At 56.9% G+C, this 12500-nt stretch overlaps 2 non-coding genes and 1 pseudogene across 2 annotated transcripts; all 3 read right to left on the reverse strand.

Annotated features, from left to right (window-relative positions):
- LOC126475578 (large subunit ribosomal RNA) overlaps positions 1-5716 on the reverse strand; it is a 7771-nt pseudogene extending 2055 nt beyond the window's left edge.
- Positions 5717-5904: 188 nt separating this feature from the next.
- LOC126476457 (5.8S ribosomal RNA) lies at positions 5905-6059 on the reverse strand. Its single transcript, XR_007586991.1, has one exon. It is a non-coding gene; the product is annotated as a 5.8S ribosomal RNA (ribosomal RNA).
- A 351-nt stretch (positions 6060-6410) lies between these two features.
- On the reverse strand, positions 6411-8319 carry LOC126476922 (small subunit ribosomal RNA). The gene has a single exon (XR_007587354.1). It is a non-coding gene; the product is annotated as a small subunit ribosomal RNA (ribosomal RNA).
- Between the last annotated feature and the right edge of the window lie 4181 nt (positions 8320-12500).

A 12500-nucleotide genomic window follows, 5' to 3' on the forward strand; every position in this document is an offset into this window, starting at 1 on the left:
GCCAGCCCGGCAGTTAGTATCACCAGCACGACCTCGCTGCAACCGTGCCCGGGTTGGAAGGGCATTGATCCTCGTACGGATGCAGGAGATAAAGTCGCGGCCTGTGATCGCTAGTCGAGGATCGTCGACCCAGCGATGCTGCCCTGGTGTTCGGGCAGACTTCTTAAGGGCAGCGCCGTCCACCGACAGATGCAACCGTTCAGCCCACATCCGGCCCATTTGGTTGGAAGTTCTTATGACCGTATTATTACCCCGTAGTTGCTGCTCAAGCCTCCCAATCTCACGCCCCAGAACGTCGTCTGCTGTTCCGTCAGATAGGACACCCAATGCCCGCGTCCTAGCGAGCCGGTTCCGCCGCAGAAGAGGCCCTAGCCAGCGCGCTGATGGCACTCCCAGCCCCCCAGATGACACAGGGGCATGGAAGTAACCAACAGGGACGTCCGCTGGCAGGCACAACCAAGATCTAATTGCTGCGCGGATGGTGGTGTCCATTGCTGACAGGGCTCCTAGCCGGGTCCTCGAAAGGGCCAGGCCATGGTGTATCCCTGGCAAGACGACGGTTCTGAGGGCGTGCAAACGCTGTTGTGGCTTTAGTGGTGCCTTGGACAGGACGGTCAGCTGTCGCTCGACCTCCCGCCTCGGATGAAAGAGGCTGCGTCCGCTCGTGGAGAACTCCAGGCCAAGATACCGGAAAGTGCTCTCGATCCCCAGGGCTGGGAGGATGGTATACCCAGCCCTGAAGGTCGCGGTGTCGTCGACCTTGATCTTCTTCTCACGGCCAGAAGCCGTCAGGGCGAGAGTGAAGCACTTTCCGGGATTGACTTGGAGACCAAGGTCCCCAAGGGCAGATGTTGCTGCATCAATAAGGTCCTGGAGCCCTCCTGGAGTCTCGGCGAACAGCAGGAGGTCGTCAGCAAAGGCAGCAGCGTTGAGACGTCGTCCCATCACATTGGCACCAATGTAATCTGGGAGGCGAGCAAGCATGAGGTCTAAGGACAGGTTGAAAAGGATAGGAGAGAGTGGATCACCCTGCCTAACACCCCTTGAAGGCCGCACTGGACCCAGCGACATCCCAGGACCAGAGATCATCGTCACCCCATCCTCATAGCATCCCAGGACGTATCCAATGAACTCGTCGGGCAGACCATGTGCCCTCAGGGCGGGCCTCAGGGCACCATGGTCCAGCGAGTCGAAAGCCTTGGACACGTCCAGGGACGCAACATAGAGGGAGCGACAGTTCGCCCTGGCCTGAGTCATCGCCAAGTCCAACAAGAACGTATTGTGCAGCATCCCATCCTGAGGAAGGAAAGCCCGCTGACGCCCATCCAGCACACAGGTCCGCATCAGACGGCCCGCCAGGATCTTATGGAAGACCCTAGCGAGGACTGAGCAAACCGTGATCGGACGGAAGTCAGCGGGGGATGCTGGGGCGGCCTTCTTGGGCAACAGGGATGTACGGGCTAGGAGAAGACGGGATGGGAGGCGACGGGTCAAGAGGAAGAGGTTAAGGATTTTAAGGAGGACCTCACGGGGTATACGGCGAATCTGGGCCGGTGTAAGTCGGTCTGGGCCTGCAGCAGAGCGACGAGGGGGGAGCGCTGAAGCAACTTCCTCCATCGTAATAGGCGCCCACAGCTGTTCGAAGGGAACCTCGATGGAGGAAGGCAACAGCCGACCCTCCAGACGGTCCACCCGGCCAGATGGTCGCCGGGTGAAAAGGTCCTTCCAAAACTCCACCAACCCAGGAATAGGGGGTGGTGGGTGAAGGAGCGTTCCATCCAGAAGGCCGCTGATGCAGCGAGCAGCGCTCTTAGAGAAGGCCCGCTGACAGAGGGCGTACTCCCTCCTCCGCAGGGCCCGCTTCGTCGCTCGTGGCTCTGACATCCGGCGAGAGGCAACAGGATTAGGTGATGGTGATGGTTCCCTGCTGCCGATGGCGTCAAGGGCAGCCGACAGCATGCCCATTATGACTGAGGCCGATGTTGTTGGCCCAAGCACCAGGATGTCATCGACTGCTTTATACCTAGACCCAGACGACGGGAGGGCTGCCAGGGCCGACCAGACAGCTTGGTCGACAGTATCCACAGCTGCAGACGGAGAGGGGGATGCTGCACAGGAACCGGCTGGCTCCACAGCTGCAACAGATGGAGGTGACCCCGCCCCAACAGCAGAGAGGGCAGCAACAAACTCGGCAACCTGGTTCCTATAGGCTGTTCCACGACGCTGCCCCTTAATGGACTCAAGTGAACCATTTGGGAACGCCTTTGCAAGCTCTTGATTTAGGAACCGGGTGCCCTTGAGCGTAAGTGCTGCTTCAGAGTGGGCCAGGCGTAGCAGCTCTTCACTAGACCACCTGGCCTTTACCCTCTCGGTGGTCACCTCTGCGTTGGCTGCGGCAGGATGGGCACGGCGACGATGTACTCCAAGACCCGTCTTCGTGGTGAAGGTCCGGTGGCACTCAGGACATGTGATGGCAGGCACAGCGGCTCGACCCGAACTGGCGGCGTCGGATGCTGACCCAACGGCTGGCGCGGCGTCTCCTGTGGGAGTACCGCTACCTGGTTTCTTCGTTTTGTTGGGGCCAGCTGAAACAAGGGCAGGGGGGGCGGCAACCCCCAAGCCCCGAAAAGTTCACCCCGCTCTGTCTGTCGAGGAACTTCGGAAGAGTTATACGCGAGCATAATCTTCCTAAGAACCTCTCACGACCCCTGCCACGAGAAGGCCAGAGCTAGGATTTCCCACCGAGAGGCTAAGCGAACCATCCTCCACTCGACATCGCTAGGATGCTGAGGAGTGGAGAGAGAGGATCCGTATATGACGCATCATGTGAGCCTTAAGAGAGTCATAGTTACTCCCGCCGTTTACCCGCGCTTGCTTGAATTTCTTCACGTTGACATTCAGAGCACTGGGCAGAAATCACATTGCGTCAACACCCGCTAGGGCCATCGCAATGCTTTGTTTTAATTAGACAGTCGGATTCCCCCAGTCCGTGCCAGTTCTGAGTTGATCGTTGAATGGCGGCCGAAGAGAATCCGCGCACCCGCGCGCCCCCGGAGGAGCACGCTAAGGCGGACGCGGCCTCGCAGCAAGGAAGATCCGTGGGAGGCCAAGGCACGGGACTGATCTCGGATCCTGCACGCAGGTTGAAGCACCGGGGCGCGAACGCCGCGCAGGCGCGCGCATCCTGCACCGCCGGCCAGCACGAGGCCGACCAACGGCGAGAGCAGACCACGCCCGCGCTAAACGCCCGCACTTACCGGCACCCCTACGGCACTCACCTCGCCCAGGCCCGGCACGTTAGCGCTGACCCACTTCCCGACCAAGCCCGACACGCCCCGATCCTCAGAGCCAATCCTTATCCCGAAGTTACGGATCCAATTTGCCGACTTCCCTTACCTACATTATTCTATCGACTAGAGGCTCTTCACCTTGGAGACCTGCTGCGGATATGGGTACGAACCGGCGCGACACCTCCACGTGGCCCTCTCCCGGATTTTCAAGGTCCGAGGGGAAGATCGGGACACCGCCGCAACTGCGGTGCTCTTCGCGTTCCAAACCCTATCTCCCTGCTAGAGGATTCCAGGGAACTCGAACGCTCATGCAGAAAAGAAAACTCTTCCCCGATCTCCCGACGGCGTCTCCGGGTCCTTTTGGGTTACCCCGACGAGCATCTCTAAAAGAGGGGCCCGACTTGTATCGGTTCCGCTGCCGGGTTCCGGAATAGGAACCGGATTCCCTTTCGCCCAACGGGGGCCAGCACAAAGTGCATCATGCTATGACGGCCCCCATCAACATCGGATTTCTCCTAGGGCTTAGGATCGACTGACTCGTGTGCAACGGCTGTTCACACGAAACCCTTCTCCGCGTCAGCCCTCCAGGGCCTCGCTGGAGTATTTGCTACTACCACCAAGATCTGCACCGACGGCGGCTCCAGGCAGGCTCACGCCCAGACCCTTCTGCGCCCACCGCCGCGACCCTCCTACTCGTCAGGGCTTCGCGGCCGGCCGCAAGGACCGGCCATGACTGCCAGACTGACGGCCGAGTATAGGCACGACGCTTCAGCGCCATCCATTTTCAGGGCTAGTTGCTTCGGCAGGTGAGTTGTTACACACTCCTTAGCGGATTCCGACTTCCATGGCCACCGTCCTGCTGTCTTAAGCAACCAACGCCTTTCATGGTTTCCCATGAGCGTCGATTCGGGCGCCTTAACTCGGCGTTTGGTTCATCCCACAGCGCCAGTTCTGCTTACCAAAAGTGGCCCACTTGGCACTCCGATCCGAGTCGTTTGCTCGCGGCTTCAGCATATCAAGCAAGCCGGAGATCTCACCCATTTAAAGTTTGAGAATAGGTTGAGGTCGTTTCGGCCCCAAGGCCTCTAATCATTCGCTTTACCGGATGAGACTCGTACGAGCACCAGCTATCCTGAGGGAAACTTCGGAGGGAACCAGCTACTAGATGGTTCGATTAGTCTTTCGCCCCTATACCCAGCTCCGACGATCGATTTGCACGTCAGAATCGCTACGGACCTCCATCAGTGTTACCCCTGACTTCGTCCTGGCCAGGCATAGTTCACCATCTTTCGGGTCCCAACGTGTACGCTCTAGGTGCGCCTCACCTCGCAATGAGGACGAGACGCCCCGGGAGTGCGGAGGCCGCCGCCCCGTGAAGGGCGGGGAAGCCCCATCCTCCCTCGGCCCGCGCAAGGCGAGACCTTCACTTTCATTACGCCTTTAGGTTTCGTACAGCCCAATGACTCGCGCACATGTTAGACTCCTTGGTCCGTGTTTCAAGACGGGTCGTGAAATTGTCCAAAGCTGAAGCGCCGCTGACGGGAGCGATTATTCCGCCCGAGAGCATCCCGAGCCAACAGCGGCGCGGGTCCGGGGCCGGGCCAGGTAGGTCCGTCATCCGGGAAGAACCGCGCGCGCTTGCCGGAAGCCCGAGCGCCCAAAGGGGCGAATCGACTCCTCCAGATATACCGCCGGGCAGCCAGCCAGGACACCAGGGCTCTGCCCAACAGACGCGAACCGAGGCCCGCGGAAGGACAGGCTGCGCACCCGGGCCGTAGGCCGGCACCCAGCGGGTCGCGACGTCCTACTAGGGGAGAAGTGCGGCCCACCGCACACCGGAACGGCCCCACCCCGCGGCGAGTGGAAAGGCAACCGGACACGACCCCGCCGCGGATTGCTCCGCGCGGGCGGCCGGCCCCATCTGCCGAGGGCGGAGGCCAGTGGCTGGATGGGCGTGAATCTCACCCGTTCGACCTTTCGGACTTCTCACGTTTACCCCAGAACGGTTTCACGTACTTTTGAACTCTCTCTTCAAAGTTCTTTTCAACTTTCCCTCACGGTACTTGTTCGCTATCGGTCTCGTGGTCATATTTAGTCTCAGATGGAGTTTACCACCCACTTGGAGCTGCACTCTCAAGCAACCCGACTCGAAGGAGAGGTCCCGCCGACGCTCGCACCGGCCGCTACGGGCCTGGCACCCTCTACGGGCCGTGGCCTCATTCAAGTTGGACTTGGGCTCGGCGCGAGGCGTCGGGGTAGTGGACCCTCCCAAACACCACATGCCACGACAGGCGGCAGCCTGCGGGGTTCGGTGCTGGACTCTTCCCTGTTCGCTCGCCGCTACTGGGGGAATCCTTGTTACTTTCTTTTCCTCCGCTTAGTAATATGCTTAAATTCAGCGGGTAGTCTCGCCTGCTCTGAGGTCGTTGTACGAGGTGTCGCACGCCACACCGCCAGCCGGCTGTGCACGCTACCGAGTAAGTACCGGTATGCGAACCGCCAGGCGACGGGCGCGCATCGCACGTTTAAGGAGACGCGGCCGGCCCCACAGGCGGCCACGACACTCCCAGGTCTGCGAAGCGGGGCAAACGCCGCGCGCTTCAGTATACATAGCCGACCCTCAGCCAGACGTGGCCCGGGAACGGAATCCATGGACCGCAATGTGCGTTCGAAACGTCGATGTTCATGTGTCCTGCAGTTCTCATGTCGACGCGCAATTTGCTGCGTTCTTCATCGACCCACGAGCCGAGTGATCCACCGTCCTGGGTGATCTTTTCATAGTTTCCACTATCTCTTTCAAGACAGTTGCATAGGCGGGACTGAGGCGTGTGGCGGCCCCTGTTCCAGCGTTCAGTGTCCAACGGCCTCACGGCCGATGGGCGTCGTACGGCTCCACACCGGAGCGGACAGGCACTCGGGCGAAAGTCATTCAAAACCGGCGCCAGGCGCCAGGTGCCGCAGGCCAGCCGCTCCAGCGCTTCAGCGCTCGTACCACACAACATTGCCGTTAGTTTTGAGACGAACGCGTGGTTCCGCACGTGGCGCACGGCTACTGCGAGCCGTACAGGTAGCGTGTTGCGCGACACGACACGCACATCGAAAGACATGCAGTCTAGTCGGTAATGATCCTTCCGCAGGTTCACCTACGGAAACCTTGTTACGAGTTTTACTTCCTCTAAATGATCAAGTTTGGTCATCTTTCCGGTAGCATCGGCAACGACAGAGTCAATGCCGCGTACCAGTCCGAAGACCTCACTAAATCATTCAATCGGTAGTAGCGACGGGCGGTGTGTACAAAGGGCAGGGACGTAATCAACGCGAGCTTATGACTCGCGCTTACTGGGAATTCCTCGTTCATGGGGAACAATTGCAAGCCCCAATCCCTAGCACGAAGGAGGTTCAGCGGGTTACCCCGACCTTTCGGCCTAGGAAGACACGCTGATTCCTTCAGTGTAGCGCGCGTGCGGCCCAGAACATCTAAGGGCATCACAGACCTGTTATTGCTCAATCTCGTGCGGCTAGAAGCCGCCTGTCCCTCTAAGAAGAAAAGTAATCGCTGACAGCACGAAGGATGTCACGCGACTAGTTAGCAGGCTAGAGTCTCGTTCGTTATCGGAATTAACCAGACAAATCGCTCCACCAACTAAGAACGGCCATGCACCACCACCCACCGAATCAAGAAAGAGCTATCAATCTGTCAATCCTTCCGGTGTCCGGGCCTGGTGAGGTTTCCCGTGTTGAGTCAAATTAAGCCGCAGGCTCCACTCCTGGTGGTGCCCTTCCGTCAATTCCTTTAAGTTTCAGCTTTGCAACCATACTTCCCCCGGAACCCAAAAGCTTTGGTTTCCCGGAGGCTGCCCGCCGAGTCATCGGAGGAACTGCGGCGGATCGCTGGCTGGCATCGTTTATGGTTAGAACTAGGGCGGTATCTGATCGCCTTCGAACCTCTAACTTTCGTTCTTGATTAATGAAAACATACTTGGCAAATGCTTTCGCTTCTGTTCGTCTTGCGACGATCCAAGAATTTCACCTCTAACGTCGCAATACGAATGCCCCCGCCTGTCCCTATTAATCATTACCTCGGGTTCCGAAAACCAACAAAATAGAACCGAGGTCCTATTCCATTATTCCATGCACACAGTATTCAGGCGGGCTTGCCTGCTTTAAGCACTCTAATTTGTTCAAAGTAAACGTGCCGGCCCACCGAGACACTCAATAAAGAGCACCCTGGTAGGATTTCAACGGGGTCCGCCTCGGGACGCACGAGCACGCACGAGGCGGTCGCACGCCTTCGGCTCGCCCCACCGGCAGGACGTCCCACGATACATGCCAGTTAAACACCGACGGGCGGTGAACCAACAGCGTGGGACACAAATCCAACTACGAGCTTTTTAACCGCAACAACTTTAATATACGCTATTGGAGCTGGAATTACCGCGGCTGCTGGCACCAGACTTGCCCTCCAATAGATACTCGTTAAAGGATTTAAAGTGTACTCATTCCGATTACGGGGCCTCGGATGAGTCCCGTATCGTTATTTTTCGTCACTACCTCCCCGTGCCGGGAGTGGGTAATTTGCGCGCCTGCTGCCTTCCTTGGATGTGGTAGCCGTTTCTCAGGCTCCCTCTCCGGAATCGAACCCTGATTCCCCGTTACCCGTTACAACCATGGTAGGCGCAGAACCTACCATCGACAGTTGATAAGGCAGACATTTGAAAGATGCGTCGCCGGTACGAGGACCGTGCGATCAGCCCAAAGTTATTCAGAGTCACCAAGGCAAACGGACCGGACGAGCCGACCGATTGGTTTTGATCTAATAAAAGCGTCCCTTCCATCTCTGGTCGGGACTCTGTTTGCATGTATTAGCTCTAGAATTACCACAGTTATCCAAGTAACGTGGGTACGATCTAAGGAACCATAACTGATTTAATGAGCCATTCGCGGTTTCACCTTAATGCGGCTTGTACTGAGACATGCATGGCTTAATCTTTGAGACAAGCATATGACTACTGGCAGGATCAACCAGGGAGCTGCGTCAACTAGAGCTGAGCAGCCGGCCGCCCGGGAGTGTGTCCCGGGGGCCCGCGCGAACACGCAAGCGTCCGCTCAATTATTCTGCAAACAGGAGGAGGCTGAGCTCCCCTGCACAACACACCTCGAAACCCTCTCAGGTCCCGGCGGCGCGCAGCGCCGTCCTAAGTACTTGGTCGGGTTCGAGAGAGGCGCAATCGCCCGGAGTTAGGCAAGTAGACGCTTTAGGTGCGACCACCCGTGCTCCCAACTGAGCTTGCCGCTGCCGACAGAGGCCCGGGAGCGTGCTGTCGTGGCATTGCCGGCGGGAGACAACACGCGCCACCTACGGTGACCGGCAGCTCCAACGCCGGCGCCACAGAAGGACAAAAGCCCCACTTGGGTGCCGAAGCGAACTCTCCCAGCACAGCGCACGCGCCAACACGTCCGCACAGCTGCGATACAAACCACCTGCGAGAACCGCTGGGGCGACCGAGCAGCAGACGGCGTCGCGGCGCCGAGCGCCGGGCGGCGGCGCATCCTCAGCGCACAAAGTCCTCAATCGGACCAGCACACTGCAGATGGCCACCGCGCTTCGCACCGGGCCCGCGAGGACCTACTTTGGCCGCAAGGCGCCGCGAGCAGGGGGCGCCGGCGCGCAGCTGCGCCGCCTGCCGCGTCCGTCGGCCGGCGCGCCTGCCACTGGCCGCCCCCACCAGCCGGCTGTAGCGCGTGCGCCCACGCACCGCGCTGCCAGCACGCCGGGCGGCCCCCCCTCACCGGCCGGGGACGGTCCCACCCAGCCACCGCCGCGTATCGCCTCACACCCAGATCCCCTTTCACGTTCGTGGGCATGGTGGGTCCCCTTTCACGTTCGTGGGCATGGTGGGTATCCCTGAAACAACCGGTTAATAGCTCGACCGATCGTCGCCAACACTGATTCACCTCTAGCGAGAACAACCGCACCACAACGGGTTACCAGTTGTTCATTTGCGTAACGTCACCAGCAAACGTACACGTCCATCGCCATTTGCAACGAGTATTGCATGCCTGTGTCAGGTGTCACAACACACTACGTCTGCCCACATAGACGCAACAACATGTGCACGCCTAGAGAACACGTGGAAGGTCGACCCCGTACGTATGCGGTGTCCATTGCGCGAACGACTGTCAGCCGGCCTCTGCAGCATGTCGCAGATGTGGAACACGGTGCAACATGCTATCACGGTGTGTGAGAAGAGACGACTACGTCCGAATACACGCTCCACTACATCAACAGACTGCTCATGCTGATCGCCATCCAGGGCGTCCGTTCCTCCCACACGTCTGTATGGCGTACCACACTGCAATCCAGCTCTTATAGGGAGACGACACGTAGCTGCGTGCACAATATTTGGACTGTATGGTCCGCCGTTGCTAGGCGCAGTCGTCATACGGTCACATGTGCCACGATGTATCATTGAGTACATACGGACCAATGTGCAGTACAGTTTGTGGGTTTTGCGTACATCGGCGGACAGGTGACAGGCCGTACCACAACGTAGGCTGAGTACGTCGGCATGCGAAGGGCGTTGAACATGCAAACTTCTCACCGACCAGCTTGCGAAGGCAGGGGGGAAGGGGAGGGGGCATGTACGTCCTGCTGCTATCCACATTACAGTGTATAGCATGAGCATGTGGAAAGTCAGCAACACCTGCAAGGTGTTTAACATGACGCGATACACAGGGGACCGGGCAGTGCGAGTAGCGAACTATATTGCGAGGGTTGCGGTTAGGCAACACTACACTACTTTAACGGGTTGCATAACAATTACAGAGCAGGTTCAGCGACAACGTGCGTCAGGTTAAGGCGCAATATAGTTTAGGTTAAGGCACATTATAGGTTAGGTTAAGGCACATTATAGGTTAGGTTAAGGCACATTATAGGTTAGGTTAAGGCACATTATAGGTTAGGTTAAGGCACAACATGGGTTAGGTTAAGGCACAACATGGGTTAGGTTAAGGCACAACATGAGTTAGGTTAAGGCACAACATGGGTTAGGTTAAGGCACAACATGGGTTAGGTTAAGGCACAACATGGGTTAGGTTAAGGCACAACATGGGTTACGTTAAGGCACAACATGGGTTACGTTAAGGCACAACATGGGTTAGGTTAAGGCACAACATGGGTTACGTTAAGGCACAACATGGGTTAGGTTAAGGCACAACAGGGGTTAGGTTAAGGCACAACGTAGGTTAGGTTAAGGCACAACGTAGGTTAGGTTAAGGCACAACGTAGGTTAGGTTAAGGCACAACGTAGGTTAGGTTAAGGCACAACGTAGGTTAGGTTAAGGCACAACGTAGGTTAGGTTAAGGCACAACGTAGGTTAGGTTAAGGCACAACGTAGGTTAGGTTAAGGCACAACGTAGGTTACGTTAAGGCACAACGTAGGTTAGGTTAAGGCACAACGTAGGTTAGGTTAAGGCACAACGTAGGTTAGGTTAAGGCACAACGTAGGTTAGGTTAAGGCACAACGTAGGTTAGGTTAAGGCACAACGTAGGTTAGGTTAAGGCACAACGTAGGTTAGGTTAAGGCACAACATAGGTTAGGTTAAGGCACAACGTAGGTTAGGTTAAGGCACAACGTAGGTTAGGTTAAGGTACGATATAGGTTAGGTTAAGGTACGATATAGGTTAGGTTAAGGTACGATATAGGTTAGGTTAAGGTACGATATAGGTTAGGTTAAGGTACGATATAGGTTAGGTTAAGGTACGATATAGGTTAGGTTAAGGTACAATATAGGTTAGGTTAAGGTACAATATAGCTTAGGTTCAGGTACATATTGTTGTAGGGAAAGGTGTATTGGGGGGGGGGGGGCGGCAGGTTCGTTGATAGTGATTATCGTAATTGGATGCCTGCGGCATCATCCGATTTGTCACGTCAGGATGCACTTTTGGCTCATGACAGGCGGCGCTCCGATTCCATGGTTGTGGCAGATCTGTGTCTTTCATTCCTGCCATTGTTTGTGTGCTGTGACAGGAGGCAGTATTGTGATGTTGGGTGCACCCCTGTGTAGGACATGTGTGGGTGTTCGTGGCTTAGCTGAGCAATGTGCGGATGTCGGAAGGGTGGGATATTGTGTTTTCTGGGTGGACCTCCCGGTCTGGTTATGATAGTGTGGATTGTGTAATGTGGCGGAGAGTATGCACTGGATGTTCTTCCATGCTGGTGGTTAGATATTGTGTGTGTGCCTGTTACAGGCAGAGAGTAGTGTGTGATAAGAGAGTAGTGTGTGATAAGAGTGTCTGGCTGACGTGTGGTTCTCATTGTGTGCAGAGTCTTTCAGCATGTATAGGGACGGTTGTATATATTATCTGTATTCTGATGGCTCTGCATCTATTACTAATCAGTGCCGTGTATACGGTGACTCTGGTTCCAGTCGAAACTGTTCTATCTCTGTACATTAGTGATACTGCGGCTCCACTATGTTGCCGCCCCTGTCGGCCGTTTCCCCCAGTGTATGGCTAATGATTATCAGCAATCAGTCTATTAGTCAATACCGGTAGTGTGACGACGTCAAATGTCCGGGATGGGGGAAGCTACACCCTTCCCGTGGGTCAGGGCCTAGAAAGACTCTTCCCACGCAGGAGACTCGGACTGTCGTTACTCTTCCGAGAAATATATTTGCCCAGCGTTTTTTGCGACTGCGAGTGCAACGCCCACGGGTGCCGACATGGATGGGGCGCTTCCTAGCTGATCGCTCAGCATGAGAATCCGTACAGTGAGCAATGCGATCGCGTCTGTAGCTTGTACGTGGTACAGCTCGCAGCTCATGAATAGGGACAGCGGGAATGTCGCATATTGGAAATATCTCTTCATGAAACGCATGTTATAGGTGTGGATTGCACCTTACGAGTGCGGGAAACGTCCGCCGTTCATCCGCTGGCGATGCGAGTTTGGCGGTTGGGGTGGGGCACGAACGGGTGCAGGTGGTGTGATTGCCGGTCCACGACTTCGTGCGGCAGAGGCACTGGCGTATGGGTGCTGTGGTCGACAGAGGCTGCATGCTTTGTGGGTGGCGTCGAAAGATGGGCACTGTGGGCCCATCGATGTCTTAGTCGGCTTGGCGTCCCATAGATGGCGGTATCGTCGTTGCAGGAGCTCATGCTGAGGGAGACCTACAGATGGCGGTATGTTTTGTGGTGCGCTCGACATGGC

The sequence above is a fragment of the Schistocerca serialis genome, chromosome 4 (genome assembly GCF_023864345.2).
Source record: "Schistocerca serialis cubense isolate TAMUIC-IGC-003099 chromosome 4, iqSchSeri2.2, whole genome shotgun sequence".
Classification (NCBI taxonomy): Eukaryota; Metazoa; Arthropoda; class Insecta; order Orthoptera; family Acrididae; genus Schistocerca; species Schistocerca serialis.